This window comes from Plecotus auritus (genome assembly GCF_963455305.1).
Source record: "Plecotus auritus genome assembly, chromosome: 4".
Taxonomy (NCBI): Eukaryota; Metazoa; Chordata; class Mammalia; order Chiroptera; family Vespertilionidae; genus Plecotus; species Plecotus auritus.
The window spans coordinates 51153975-51166170 of NC_137775.1; the positions used below are offsets into that span (position 1 = coordinate 51153975).

At 38.5% G+C, this 12196-nt stretch overlaps 1 pseudogene across 1 annotated transcript; it reads right to left on the bottom strand.

Moving 5' to 3' along the window:
- Positions 1-6382: 6382 nt before the first annotated feature.
- Positions 6383-6971, bottom strand: LOC308245888 (zinc finger and BTB domain-containing protein 44-like; annotated as a pseudogene). The gene has a single exon. The product of its transcript is annotated as a zinc finger and BTB domain-containing protein 44-like (transcript).
- Between the last annotated feature and the right edge of the window lie 5225 nt (positions 6972-12196).

The following is a 12196-nucleotide window of genomic DNA, read 5'->3' on the forward strand; positions in this document are numbered from 1 at the left end:
AAGGAATAGAATATGAATGAACCCATATAGGGAATATTGATATGTGGTAGAGATGATACTTCAGAACAATTGGCTAGGATGAATCGTATAGTAATTTTTTCTGGCATATTTAGAAATTCATAGAAATAAAATTAAAACTTTAACTCATGCTACATACAAAAGTTCTAGGATTATATTAATTATATCAATTCTAGAATTTGTAGACCTAAATGTGACAAGTAAAATTAAAATATCTGGAAGGAAAAAAAAAGACTACATGATGTAAAGGTTTCTTATAGCCTACAAAAATCCTTCTAAACTTCAGGAAAGAACTTCCAGTTTCTGTTTTCACATGTAAGGAGCTTAAAAGCTGCCATTCTGTCTTAGCAACAAGTCCAAAGCTCAATAGACTGAGAAATTAACTCTTCTTGGATCCCTGAGGAAAGGAAGACACAGAACAAACCACTGCCCTCAAAATGGGACAGTCCATAGACAAATACAGACAGAGCTGTGGCTTACCAGAGCAGAGATGCACCAGCAGAAACCATGGCAGGAACCAGTGCCACCGGAAGAAAACCTGAGCTGTAATTGACGACTTGCTGGTGGCTCAGTGTGGACAATTCTGAGGTTAAAAACTCCAGGGGCACCCAGTCATGGGGGCCTCCTACAGCTTTGTGAGATTTAGCCCCAGGCACTCCACCAGATTCCCATAGTAACTATCAGAGAAAAATCCCCTCTGGCTCTGGCAGGAGGAAGGGAACAGGAACCATTTTGAAAGGCACCAGAAAGTACTGTTCTTTTTAACAAGGCTCTACCGCAGGAGAAACCAATTAACTACAGACTAACCTGTCCTCAGGAGAAACCAGTTAACCAGAGCCTAGCTGGCTGGAGTATTATTAGAGCTCAACTGACCCGGGAAAGGGAAATTCCCAACTCCAGGTGGCTCTAACAATCCTGTCACACATAAGTAGAGACAGAGAAAAAAAAAAAAAAAAAAACACTGAAAAACACTTGTAAAGTTCACAGCCCAGAGGCACTGGCTCACTAGAAGACTAATCATAGGACTATATGCTTCCCTTCCCCCCATACCTCACTGCAACATTATTACAGGCCAATTTACGGCATTTCTTTATTTCCCCAGTACAATTTTGACCTGCTTTCAAGAAAAAATTAAAAGGCATACCAAAAGGTAAAAACAATGTGAAGGAACAGAGCAAACATCAAAACTATACATGCTAGTGAGGAGACAGAGGTGCAGCAGGATTTTTGGACTGGAACACGCAGTGTTCCCCTGGGCAGGATGGTTCCCAGGATTCTTTGTCCATTGGAATCAAAGAATGAACCCACGGACGGAAGGTGGTATAGCAAAGGTGGAAATTTATTGAATAATAAGCACAGACTCCCATGTAGGAAGAGGAAAGAATCTCACAGCACAGACTTCCCGTGGGGCGGGGGAAAGGGTCCCACCTACTCTGCAGATCTTTGTGCCTTGATATCCCCTCTGATTGGTCACTATCCCCTTAGACTGGTTACTGTAGTAACTCCTGGGCTCAAAGGTGGAACCCCACATGTTCTCCCCCTCTTCCTTATTGTTTTCCTGTTCCCTTTGGGCTTTCTTCTCCTTATGGATGAGGGGCTTCCTTCTCTTTATTTTGTAAATACAGACCTTTGGCTGTTTCCAACTCCCTCATTCTATGGAAATGTACCTGTTGTAGTTTTTCAGCTCCCCTATTCTATGGCGATATACCTTCTGCTTCTCTGCAGCTCTGTGCTTCTTCCATGGTCCCCTTAATTTCTAAAATTTCCTAAACCTGTCTTTTTCACCCCTACAAATTCCTGTTTCAGAGGGAAGCTAGGTAGACAGGGACAGGGACCGTGAGGGTGGGGGAGAGGAAGTAAAACTAGGCAGAGTTACTAAGACACTCCAACTGGGCAGGGGAGAAAGGGCGCTAGTGGGAGACATGAACTTTAAAATATATGAATGTTGTTAAAACAGACAACTTGCAGATAACCAATTACAAGGCAATAAGGTGTATAAACTAATCCCAAGGATGTTGCTAAGGCAGAATTTTTTTGAAAGGACCAATCAGAAGCTAGCAAGGCTGTCTCCACCCCTAAATTAAACAGTGCCTGCTCCCTCTCCTTTCTTCCCTGGGGGGCACATCTTTGTGCCCAGTGGCTTATGGCCATGTGGGCCTCCACACATGGACTACTAGGCTTTAATTAGCTTGGATGCTGAACTACTCCCGACTGTAACAGGGAAAGGAGCCCTGAACACTGGCCTGCTCCTGGAGCCCTAGCCACACCTTTTCCAGGACTGGCTTTTCACAATAAACTTCGGTTCCACTAACTGTTTGTCCTCAACTTCATTTTTTGATTTTGAGAGACAACAAACTCGGACTCAAACACCCATAGTTTGGTTTCATTGGGACATTGGAATTATCAAACTGGGAATTTAAAACAATTATAATTAATATGCTCAGGGTTCTAATGGATAAAGTTAACAGCATGAAAAAAACAATGGGCAATGTAAGCAGAGAGATGAAAATCCTAAGAAAGAATTTAAATATCAGGATAAAAATCACAAAAAGAAATTAAGAACACCTTTGATAGGTGTATTAGTAGACTGGAGACAGCTGAGGAAAAGAATCTCTGAACTACAGGATATATCAATAGAACCCTTAAAAACTAAAAAGCAAAGCAAAGAGAACAAAGACTAAGATTAAAAGTAGAACAGAATATATTGGTCAACTACAAGAAACATAACATATGGGTAACGGAAATACCAGAAGAAGAAGAAAGAAAGGAACAACAAATTATTGAAACAATAATGACTGATAATTTCCCAAAATTAATGTTAGACACCTAACCATACACCAGGAAGAGAACACCAAACAGAATGAAGCCCCACTCCCCCCCAAAAAAAATCTACAACTAGTCATATCATTTTCAAACTACAGAAAAATTCTGAGAGAGCCAGAAGGATAGAACAAAAACACATTATCTATTTTGAAACAATAGAAATATGAATTATATCTGACCTCGTCTCAGAAACCATGTAAGGAAGAAGAGAATAGTAAAAAATATTTACAGTGTTAGGGGAAAAGAAACATCAAACTACAAGTCTACACCTTACAAAATTATTATTCAAAAGGTAAGGAGAAATAAAGGTATTTTTCAGACAAAGAAAAATTGAGGAAATTTGGTTCAGGTAAACCTGCCTTGCAAGAGCTGTAAAATAAATTGTTTAGAGAGAATAAAATAATGTATTTATAGGTGCAGGTACAGGTATATCTATATATATAGACATATATATAATCATATATATATGAAATACATAATAGCAATGACATAAGGGACAGGAGGAGGGAATTAACATTATTTTGTTATTATAATGCATTCACACTACCTGTAAAGTATTATAGAGTTATCTGAAAATATCTGAAAATAGACTTGAATTAGTTGCAATATATATATATATATATATATATATATATGTGTGTGTGTATATATATATATGTGTGTATATATATATATATATATATATATACTCTAAGGAAACCACAAAAATAAACATTTTACCTCTTTATAGAATTTACTAGTGGCCTGATGCACGAATGAAGATTTGTGCAAGAATGGGCCTTCATGCTCCTGGCTGCCGGCATCATCTTCGCTCTGGCCAGAGCAGCCTTTCTGCCTTCCCATGCTGCCCAGAGGCCCAGAGTGGCTGGGGTGGTGTAGAACGCCTGTGTCATCACCATGGCAACTACACAAGCATCCCACCCCTGTGCTCGGCACCTGTGTATGCAAATTTACCCACCATCTTTGTTGGGTTAATTTGCATACTCACTCCTGATTGGCTGGTGGGTGTCGTGAAGGTACAGTCAATTAGCATGTTACTCTTTTATTAGGTAGATTGGGGTGATACTGGTTAAGACAATTATAAAGGTTTTAGGTGTATAATTCTGCAACACATCATCTGTGTACTATATTGGTTGTTTACCACCCCAAGTCAAGTCTCTGTCCATCACCATTTATCCCCCATACCATCCTTTATCTCCCTCCACTCCTTTATCCACGCTAAGAAAGGAGAAAAAATGAATCATATATATTGCTCAATTAAAACCACCAAAGAAAAATTATAGAAAACAACAGAAACAAAGAACAAGGACAACAAATAAAAAACAGTAATGGGTATGATAGATATAAATCCAACTATATTGATAATCAATTTGAGCATTAGTGGTCTAATTAAAAAACAGATTGTGAGAGTGGATAAAAATATATGACCCAATGTTATGGTGTGTATAAGAAACCCATTTTAAATATAAAAGCTCATAGATTAAAAGCGAATAGATGGAGAAAATATACCATACTAACACTAATCAAAATAAAGCAGAACTAGTTATATTAATTTCAGACAAAGCAAACTTAAAGATAAATTATCATAGTAAAGGGCATTACACAAGTCTTAATGTGTATATGCCTAAGAAGAAAGCATCAACTACATGAGGCAAAACCTGATAGAATTACAAGGAGAAATAGATGAATCCACTATCATAGTGTGAAACTTCAACACCCCTCTTTTAGAAATAGACAGCTCCAGCAGGCAGAAAATCATCTAGGACACAGTTGAAAACAACATCATAAATCAATTGGATATACTGGACATCTGTAGGATACAACCAACAGCAGCAAAATACACATTTTTCTCAAGCTCACATCAGTCACTAAGACAGACACATTCTGGACCATAAAAAAATACATTAACAAATTTAAAAGAATAAAAATAATGCAATGCCTGCTCTCAGACAATAATGAAACTAAACTAGAAATCAATATCAGAAAGATAACGAAAAATCCCCAAATATTTGGAAATTAAACAACACACTTCTAACTAACTCATGGGTTGAAGAAATATCAAGAGTAATTTAAAAATAATTTGAACTAAATGGAAGTGAAAAGACAACTTATTAAAAGTTGTGGAATGTAGTGAAAGCAGTGCTTAAGAGGGAAATTTATGGCATTCAATAAATACATTAGAAAAGAAAAATTTTCAATTGACAATCTAAATTGTCATCTTAAATTATTGAAAGAGGAAATTAAAGTAAGCAGAGGAAAATAAAAAATAAGAATTAGAACAGAAATTAATAAATATGAAACCAGGGACTCAATCGTGAAAATCAATGATACCAAAAGCTGGTTCTTTGAAAACATCAATAAAATCAGTATGTTCTTATCCAGTTTAACTAAGATGAAAAGAGAAGACAGGAATTACTAATGTCAGAAATGTCTGAGGACATATCGCTACAGATCCCATGGAATTTGAAAGGATATTAAAGAAATACTACAAACAACTCTATTTCACCAATTTATAACCTCAATGAAATGAACTGATTCCTTGAAAAATACAATCTGCCAAAAGTCATATAAGAAGAAATGGATGAAATTGGAATTTACATACTACATTCTCCATTCCTGGTCACTTCATGCATAGCTGGCCTATTCTCAATCAAGGTTTTTGCCTTTTTTTTTTTTTTTTGTAGAAGAAAGGTAAGATTATTTGGAGGACTGGTTCTATAAAGATTCAGGTAATGCCTATCCCAATAACAAATTTTCACCATAAAAAAATCAGAATAGAAGGAGAAAGCTTATAAAAAAAAAAAAAAAAAAAAAAAAAAAAAAAAAAACAGGCCCAGGGGCATGGCTCAGTGGTTGGGCGCTGAACTATGAACCAGGAGGTCACTGTTTGATTCCTGGTCAGGGCACATGCCTGGGTTGCAGGCTCCATGCCCAGTGTGGGGCATACAGGAGCCAGCTGATCGATAATTCTTTCTCACCATTGATGCTTCTAGCTCTCTTTCCCTCTTCCTTCCTCTCTGAAATCAATAAAAAAGGGAGTATTTACCCTAATAATTTTTAAGATAGCTTACCATAAATACTTCCAAAAACAAAAGGCTTTACAGAATACTGTACAACGTCCGGTATACAGGAGTAAACATCTATTCGAGCCATCTGTTAAGTTCCTTTTAGTAGTTTGTTTCTGGTGTGCTCTTTCATCTCAGGAAGGTCAACATTCACCTGATTCCTTAGTTACCTAATGATCTATGGTTAGCCTACTAACCACAATGCAAGGAGAAACGACTAGATGTTTTAAGGCAACTGGTTCTCCTTGGTCCAACAGTTTATATTATGTTTCAACACCATGTTATTGCATCCTTACAAAAGCAATCTCCCAGTCATGAAAAATAAAACATCAATTGCAGGGTTCACAAAGCAAAAGGGGAAAGTCTTCCCCAAAACCTTTTTTTTTTGTTGTTGTTTAAAAAATAAAATTAAACTTAAATGTACAATACCCAGCACAGGCACTTTCCAAAAGCCAAAATGAAGCCCAACCATGGAATTACTCATTAGTTATAGAAGACAGCTCTGATTCTGGGGAGGTCATCTCTGGTGACCTCGGCACAAGCACTGGTCTTGGGCTGCTCTGTCATTTCTTCCTCCTTTTCTGCCAGCCCGCCGAGAGACCCCAAGGGAACAGTGCTCTCACAGTTCTGGGTGGAGGAGACCAGTGAGATCACAGGCATTTGAACAGAGGAGTGGCTTCCAAAACGGTGTTCTGCAGGATCATGCTGAGCCAGGGCCTCTTCTCGCTCGCGGTCTAAGTAGCCCGGTACCAGGAAATCGCTGTCTGGAAGCAGTTTGCCAGCTCTGACGCTTCATGGTTCAGACTGCTCAGGTGCACGATTAAATTTCAAGAGTTGGTGAACAAGGCGCCACATGTTTTGCGCTCGTCAATCCGAGGCTTGTGGTTCATGTGCCGGGAAACCCTCGTGTGGTGCTTATATTCCCCGAAGGAAGTGAAAGCGGTGCCAGGTACGACCGTGTTGACCTTCATGCTTTAGGCGATGCATCTTTAGCGAGAAAGCCCTGGTGAACTTTTTTCCACAGCGGTCACACTGAAACGGTTTAATTCCCGAGCGGATGAGCATGTGCTGTTTTAGGTTCTGAATTCGGGTGGATCGCACCCCACAGGTCGAACACCCTAAAGGTGTGTCCGCACCATCCGGGCGGGCCGTTCTGTACTGCTGGGAGAAGGAGCAATGTAGAGTTGGTGGGGATACTGAACATGTTCCAGTCCATCATCACCATCTGCGTGAGCATTGGTGCTGGAAGTGCTCTGAAGCGGAGGTGACCCTTCGGTGACGCCTTGGTCTACCGAGTGGGTTGAGGAAGACTGTGGACTAATCAGAAGGTCCTCTTGGACTTGTTCACTTCCTGCAGCTCTTTAATACTACTTTTCTGGCTGAAGTTGTCCACCCGGTCTTTGAATGTTAATGTCTGACTAATTAGGTCACTGCCTAAATTAGTTTCCCCTTGCCCCACCCACAGTACTTTCTCTTGCCTATGCGGTCGTGATACTATGCGGTCGATTACATAAAGGGAAAAATATTGGAGATAGTCTATATTTTACATGTAGGTTTATGTATTGTTTGGGGATGTTTTTATTGTGCTGTTTTAGACAAAATAAAAATTTATGTTAAGGCTGAAAAAAAAAAAAAGAAATAGATGATCTGAGGAGGTCTATATATGTTAAAGAAATTGAATCAATAATTAATAACCTTCCATATCCAAAAGCACCAGACCCAGATGTGTCCCCTGGTAAATTCTAATAAACACTTAAGGAAAAAAATTATACAATTATCTAAAACTCTTTCAGAAGATAAAACATAGGGAATACATCCTATAATAGAACAGCATTACCCTAATAACAAAACCAGAAAAAGACTTTATAAAAAAACTATATACCAATATTGCATAAACATAGGTGCAAAAAGCCTCAACAAAATATTAGCAAATCAAATACCAAACAAAGTATAAAAAAGAATTCTGCACCACAATAAAGTGGGATTTATCCCAGGTATGCAAGACTGGTTCAACATTTAAAAACCAGTTAATGTAATCCATCACAACAGACTAAAAAAGAAACTCACATGACTGTGTCAATAGATGCAGAAAAAGCTTTTGACAAAATGCAACCCCATTCATGATAAAAATAATGTCAATAAACTAGAAATAAAGGGAAAATTTCTCAACTTGAAAAAGAACAGCTTCAAGAAAACTGCAACTAACATCATACTTAATGCTGAGAAATTCAAAGATTTTCCACTAAAATCAAGTACAAAGCAAGCATATCTCTCTCACTACTCTTTTTCAACATCATACTGTAAGTATAGCTAATACAATAAGATAAGAAAGGAAGTAAAAGATACACAAATAGAGAATAAAGAAATAAAACTATTTTTGTTCATATATGATATGATTGTCTATGCAGGAAATCCAAAAGAATTAAGAAAATATACCTGGAACTAATAAGCAAGCAAAGCAAGGCTGCAAGATATAAGGTTAAGTTACAAAACCAATAGCTTCCCTATTACCAACAATGATCAGTGGAATTTAAAATATATAAAAAACACACACAACAGAATAATTTATATTAGCACCCCCCAAAATGAAATACATAGGTATAAATCTAACAAAATACAGTCAAGATCTATATAAGGAAAACTATAAAACTCTGATGAAGAAAATCAAATAACTAATTAAGTGGAGAGATATTTCATGTTCATGGAGGTGAAGACACAATATTGTCAAGATGCCAGTTCTTCCTAAATTGATCAATAGATTCTATGCAATCCCTGTCAAAATCCCAGGAAGTTATTTTATGTATATCAATGAACTGATTCTAACTTTTGTATGGTGAGGAAAACGACCCAGAATATCCAATACAATATTGAAGGAAGTGAACAAAGAGAACAGAAAAGGACTGCCTGACTTGAAGACTTACTATAAAGACACAGTAATCAATATGCTATGTCTATTCTTGGTGAAATAATAGACAGATAGATCAATGGAACAGAATAGCAAGCCCAGAAATAGACTCTCGAAAATACAGTCAACTGATCTTTGACAGAGGATCAAAGACAATACAATGGAACATAAATAATCTCTTTAACAAATGGTAAATGATGCTGAACAACTGGACATCCACATGCAAAAAAAGCAAAAAAGAAAAGAAAAAGGAAGAAACCAAAAACAGACCTTAAACCCTTCACAAAAATACATTCAAAATGGATCATTGACCTAAATTTAAAACACAAACCACACAACTCCTAGGCCAAAAATTAGGAGAAAACCTAGATGACTGTTACATTCCTTTTGGGCTGCTATAACAAAATACCACATTCTGGGTAGCTTATATAGCAAAATTTTTCCCCACAGTTTTAGAAGCTAGAAGTCCAAGATCAGGGTGCGACCATAATCAGGTAAGGGCTTTATTTCAGGTCACATACTTATTATTGTATCCAACATGACAAAAGGGACCAAGCGAACTCTGTTGAAACTCTTCAATAAGAGAACGAATCCCATTCATGATCATTTAACCTTCATGAGTTAATCACTTCCCAAAGGCACCACCTACTAATAACATCACCTATGGGGTTTAGCATTTAAACATATGAATTCTAGGAGGATTCAATAATACCAAACATAGCAATGACCTTAGTATGGTGATGCCTTTTGAGATACAATAACAAAGACACTATGCACAGAAAAATAATGTATTAGCTTCATTAAAATTAAAAACTTTTGCTCTGTGAAAGATAACGAGACAAAAGAATTATAAGACAAGCTTCAGACTAGGATAAAATATTTGCAAAAGATAATCTGATATAGGACTGTTATCCATATCTTATATCATAAAGATGTAATATGCAAATGGTCATTACACTGTGAAGCGTAACGACCAACCGCATAATGACCAACCGCATAACGACTGGATCATGGATCAGCCAGAGGGTGGGGCAGCAAGCTACAAGTGGGCTGCGGGGAGCTATAGGAGGGGGCAGTGAAACAAGCTAGGAGGGGGGCGGGGGGTGGAGGGAGCTACAGGAGGGCGGGGCAGTGGGCAGAGAGCTACTGGAGGGCAGCAGTGAGCTACTGGTGAGCTACTGGCGCTCGGATTCATGCGCAGGGCTACTAGTCCTATATAATAAAGAAGTAATATGCAAATTGACCATGACTCTAATTCACAAGATGACTGCCTCCATGTGCTCAAAGATGGCTGCCCCCATGTGGACACAAGATGGCCACCACAAGATGGCCAGCAGGGGAGGGCAGTTGTGGGCAATCAGGCCAGCAGGGGAGGGCAGTTGGGAGGGACCTGGCCTGCAAGGGAGGGCAGTTGGGAGGGACCCTGGCCTGCAGGGGAGGGCAGTTGGGGGCGACCGGGCAACCAGGCCAGCAGGGAGAGCAGTTAGGGGTGACCGAGCCGGCAGGGGAGGGCAGTTAGGGGCAACCAGGCCTGCAGGGGAGAGCAGTTAGGGGCAATTGGGCTGGCAGGGGAGCAGTTAGGCTTTGATCAGGCTGGCAGGGGATTGGTTAGGGGGTGATAGGCTGGCAGGAAGAAGTGGTTAGGTTCAATCAGGCAGGTAGGCAGGTGAGTGGTTGGGAGCCAGCAGTCCTAGATGCCAGTGGGATCAGGCCTAAATGGGCAGTTGGACATCCCTTGAGGGGCCCCAGATTGGAAAGGGTGCAGGCTGGGCTGAGGGACACTCCCCCCATGCACGAATTTCATGCACTGGGCCTCTAGTATATAATAAGACCTCTTAAAACTCAACATTAAAAAAAATATTATTAAAAAAATGAGCCAAAGATGTTTATAGCTGTCTCACTAAAGAAGACATGCAACTTCAAATAAGCATATGATAAGATGCTTCAAGTCATAGGTCATGGAAGAAATGCAAATTAAAACAACAAACTTTTTGAATTACGAGATTCAAGAACATTGACAATACCAAATGATGGCAAGGATGTGGAACAAGAACTCTCATACATTGCTGGTGGAAATACAAAATGGTACAGCAACTTTGGAAGACAGTTTGGTGGTTTCTTACAAAACTAACCATTCTGTTGTCACATGCAGTTGTATTCCTTGGTATTTATTTATCCAAAGGGGTTGAGAACCCAAGTCTACACAAAAACCTGCACATGAAGTCTATAAAAGCTTTGTTTATTATTGCCCCAGTTTGGTAACCACTAAGATGCTCTTCATTAGATGAATGGATAAAAATTGTTATATATCCAGAGGAGTGGACTACTAGTATTTTCAATACTCAAAGGAAATGAGCTATCAAACCATGAAAGGATATGGAAGAATCTTGAATGTATATAACCAAGTATAAGACAATCTGAATAGGCTATACACTAGGATTTCATGACATTGAGGAAAATGTAAAGCTATGGAGAACGTAAAAAGATCTGTACCAGGGGTGGGGAGGATGGCAGATTAATAGGCATAGAACAGGGAATTTTTAGGGCAGTAAAAATAATATGTGATGTTATAATGATGGATATCTGCCATTATACATTTGTCAAAACTCATAGAATGTCCAACAGTAAGGATGAACCCTAAGGCAAACTACAGACTTTGAGTGATTATGATGTGTCAATGTAGTTTCATCTTTGGTAAAAAATGTACAATTCTGGTGACTGATGTTGACAAAGGAGGAGGCTATGTATTTGCGAGGGCAGGAGTTATATGGGAAATCCCTGTCCCTTCTCAATTTTGTTGTAAACCTAAAACTGCTCTAAAAATAGTGTTAAAAAATACACACAAAACTAATCAAAATCACATTGTATAGCTTAAATATAAACATTTTTACTTGTAAATTAGAATATCATGCTAATCAAAGTAAGTCAGACAGAAAAAGTTAAGAACTACATGATTTCACTCACATATGGGATATAAACCTGAAAGCAACAAATGAACAAACAAGAAAAACCAACAAAAACTCACAGACACAGGCAACAATATGGTGGTTACCAGAGGGAAGGGGGTTGGGAAGGTAGTAAAGAGTAAAGGGGGACAAATATATGGTAACGGAAGATGATTTGACTTCAGGTGTTGGGCACACAATGTTTTATATAGATCATGCGTTATACAAATGTGCATTAGAAACCTATATAATTTTATTAGCCAATATCGCTCCAAGAAATTAAGTAAAAAATTTCACTTTGATAAAATTTACCTATATATGTATGTGTATATATATATATATCCTATATCATAAAAAGCCTGTGGTCATCACGCTGTCATGCTGTAACGACTGATCACCAGGAGGCTGTGTAAGTGGCGAGGCACGCGTGGGTGGGTGGG